The 3,765-nt window shown below is 44.4% G+C and overlaps 1 non-coding gene across 1 annotated transcript; it reads right to left on the bottom strand.

Annotated features, from left to right (window-relative positions):
• Positions 1 to 288: 288 nt before the first annotated feature.
• On the bottom strand, positions 289 to 407 carry LOC122558133. The gene has a single exon (XR_006314038.1). It is a non-coding gene; the product is annotated as a 5S ribosomal RNA (ribosomal RNA).
• Between the last annotated feature and the right edge of the window lie 3,358 nt (positions 408 to 3,765).

Raw genomic sequence — 3,765 nt, 5'->3', positions numbered from 1 at the left:
TATTGAATGGTGGTGCAGGCTGGAAGGGCAGAATGGCCAACTCCTGCACCTATTGTCTATTGTCCGCCTTTCCTGACTGCCACCCGCAGACAGCGTGCAGCCCCAATCCCTTTCTTTCCGCCTTTCTTGCTGATTTTGGCAGCGCTCCGCTCTCCTCCCCTCCGTGTCTCGTGCCTGCAGGAGACTGATGCCAGGCACAGCAGCAGCAGCAAAAATAACCTGCCGCTCCATTGCCTGGCACAAGACAAGTGCAGAGGGGTGACTTGAGCAGCCACTGCTGGCGGAAAAAGCCTACTGCACCTGGTATTCCCAGGCGGTCTCCCGTCCAAGTACTAACCAGGCCTGAGTCTGCTTAGCTTCCGAGATCAGACGAGATCTGGCGTTTTCAGACTAGTATGGCCGTAGGCGCTGGCCCCTGCCTTTTCTCCCTACTTCAAGGCGTGCTGGCCAGCCACATTTTCTTTCTTGCTCTTTCTCTTTATCCCCTTTGGCTTTTTTTTCTCTTTTCTCTTTGCTCTTCCTCCTCCGTGCGTGCTTCCCTCCCTCCGTCCCTCCAGCTGCCTTTCAGCCAGCCCTTGGCCGCCAGGCTCCTGTAGTCTCCCACATCCCCACACAGGCCAACTGCAAGCCCTCCCCCTGCTTCATAGGGCCGCCGCCTGCATTCTCTCATCCTTCCACACTCCTCCACCCCTCCATTTCGGAATGCCAGGCACTGACCAGTGGGGTACCGCACGGGTCAGTACTGGGACCGCAGCTTTTTACAATCTATCTTCAGGATATACAAGATGGTATTCGCAATAACATTCGCAAATTTCATCAGCTGGGTGGCAGGGTGAAATGTGATGAGGATGTTAGGAGATTACAGGGTGACCTGGACAAGTTAGGTGAGTGCTCAGATGCATGGCAGATGCACTTTCACGTGGATAAATGGATCCTTATCCACTTTGGTGGCAAGAACAGGAAGGCAGATTACCACCTAAGTGGAATCAATTTAGGTAAAGGGGCAGTACAGAGAGATCTGGGGGTTCTTGTACACCACTCAATGAAGGTAAGCATGCAGGTACAGCAGGTAGTGAAGAAGGCTAATAGCATGCTGGCCTTCATAACAAGAGGGATTGAGTATAGAAGCAAAGAGGTTCTTCTGCAGCTGTACAGGGCCCTGGTGAGACCACACCTGGAGTACTGTGTGCAGTTCTGGTCTCCAAATTTGAGGAGAGACATTCTGGCTATTGAGGGAATGCAGCGTAGTTTCACGAGGTCAATTCCTGGAATGGCGGGATTACCTTACACTGAAAGACTGGAGCGACTGGGCTTGTGTACCCTTGAGTTTAGAAGACTGAGAGGGGATCTGATTGAGACATATAAGATTATTAAAGGATTGGACACTCTGGAGGCAGGAAACATGTTTCCGCTGATGGGTGAGTACCGAACCTGAGGACACAGCTTAAAAATACGGGGTAGGCCATTTAGGACAGAGATGAGGAGAAGCTTCTTCACCCAGAGAGTGGTGGCTGTGTGGAATGCTCTACCCCAGAGGGCAGTCGAGGTCCAGTCTCTGGATTCATTTAAGAAAGAGTTGGATAGAGCTCTCAAAGATAGTGGAATCAAGGGTTATGGAGATAAGGCAGGAAGAGGATACTGATTAGGAATGATCAGCCATGATCATATTGAATGGCGGTGCAGGCTCGACGGGCTGATTGGCCTACTCCTGCACCTATTGTCTATTGTCTATTAATTCTCTGATAATGCTGCTCCTTTAACAAGGTGAGGTTGTCCTTGTTTGTTTTTCAAGAGACCGTAAGGTCACAGACTCCGAAATGTTTGGGTTTGATCTACTAGAGAATGCCTTCAAGTTTTTTTAAAATACACTTGTGCAATGAAATGGGAGTGACCAGTTCTCCCAGCTCAACTTCACTCTGGTTTGGTTTGGTTTCAGCCATCTGGCTGCTCAAGAAAGCAGGTAATTAGTTTCAGGCTACTGGTTCAAAGAACAACTACATGGAAGACAGTGTTCCATGCTGAGTCCCTCTGCCATCTCTCCCTCTCTCTTGTACGACCCTGTGTTCAATTTTACCTTTTTTGCCAATGGGTGTTTATGGGGATTGTTCCATGAATTTGGAACAACGTCATTAAATTGGGATAATCTGTTGGGTTTTCAGATAGGACAAGCTATTCTATATTCTGTTCTCTTGGACCAACTGCATCCCTCTTGGAATATCCACATTACCCCTGCTCAAAACCATTATCAAAGATAGGGTCCGGGCTACTTGCTTGAAATGTTTTGATGGGTCTGGCCTGGTCCACAACAATTCTAATAAATTCTCCCCAATGCATTCTTGTTCTTGTGACTAGATTTTCCAATTCAGCAAACAATGTTTTGCACTGGTTCAGCAAACAGAAATGTTTTTGAATTCTCTGCCTCTGTTTATAAAGGCCATCAAAAGCACAGGTTTTTAATAAGACACACATTGCAGCTGCAGTTTTGTCAGACAATTGCACACAACTTGGTTGTTCACAGTATACAGACAGCTCAAATTCTTTGAACTTTCCCTCTGTCAAAATTATTATTTTGAGCGTTCTTAAGATTTTCTCTGAGCCCACTTCTTCTTGTTCAGGAGCTGCTGTTTCTTTTTCATTAGCTCATTTATTCGGTAAAGTAGTCAATTAGTAACAATACCTTTTGTATATAAGTTCACAAAAATAGTATCCGGACTTAGGTAGTGAGAATTGGCATAATTCATCAATGTCCTTACCAAGCCACAACATACAAGGAAATCATTCATTTACTGGATACCATAATTTTAGAATTGGTGCAAGATTTCAGTGTAAGATAGCAACAAAAGATTTGTTCACAATAACTGACAGATACTTCTGCACACAAGAAAAAAGGCATCACCTTAGACTGATGAGATCACAACTGCAGAGTTTCTATCATATATACACAAAGCAGAGACATTTTACCTGGACAGTTCCTGCTCCTTTTTTATTGCATTTCAGATCTAAATCTCACATTTAAATTTAACAATTGACAAACGTGTTCCATACAGGCTGTGGAAGGGTTAATGTTGGAGACATGCGTTGCACACCCTCCCCATCAAATGATGTCATTCCATCTTGATGGGAGAATTATAAGCCTTGCTCCTAGTCTTCTTCAATCAGTTGTATCTTTGATATTGTAAACTCAGATCTTCTATATTTTTCTCCTGGCTTGAATGAATGTCCTTTTACTGTTGTTGCCTTAAGGTATTTAAGGAACAGTCTCACGAGTCATCATCATGTCGAATGTCTTATGGAACCAGCTAATATTTCGGGTAGAATACTGCCTTCAAACATTGAATGATAGTATCACACTGTGCACAAGAGGCCCTTCAGCTCATGGAGTCTGCACCAACAAAATAGTCTTTCTCAGTTCAAGGCTTTAATGAGGTTAAGAGCTCAGTGTCTCTGATAGAAACAAACTATGTGTCAGTGAGCAGATTGTTGTGAAGCAAGTGCTGCTTGATGGTACTGATGATCAACCCTTCCATTACTTTATTAATGATCAAGAGTTAACTGATTGGGCAATTGTTGGCCAGGTGGAATTTTTTTATGTAAAGAACATACAAAAACAATTTTCCATATTGATTTCTATCGTTGTCGCTGTATTGGAATAGCAAGTTCTGGAGCACAAAGTGTAAGTACTATTGCTGGACTGTTGGTGGGCCCCATAGACTTTGCAGTTTTCAGCCATTTCTTGATATCATGTGGAATGATTCAAATTAACTG

Source organism: Chiloscyllium plagiosum, chromosome 16, assembly GCF_004010195.1.
Source record: "Chiloscyllium plagiosum isolate BGI_BamShark_2017 chromosome 16, ASM401019v2, whole genome shotgun sequence".
Classification (NCBI taxonomy): domain Eukaryota; kingdom Metazoa; phylum Chordata; class Chondrichthyes; order Orectolobiformes; family Hemiscylliidae; genus Chiloscyllium; species Chiloscyllium plagiosum.
The sequence above is the reverse complement of the archived record's forward strand: the minus strand, read 5'-3'. Positions and strand labels throughout refer to the sequence as shown.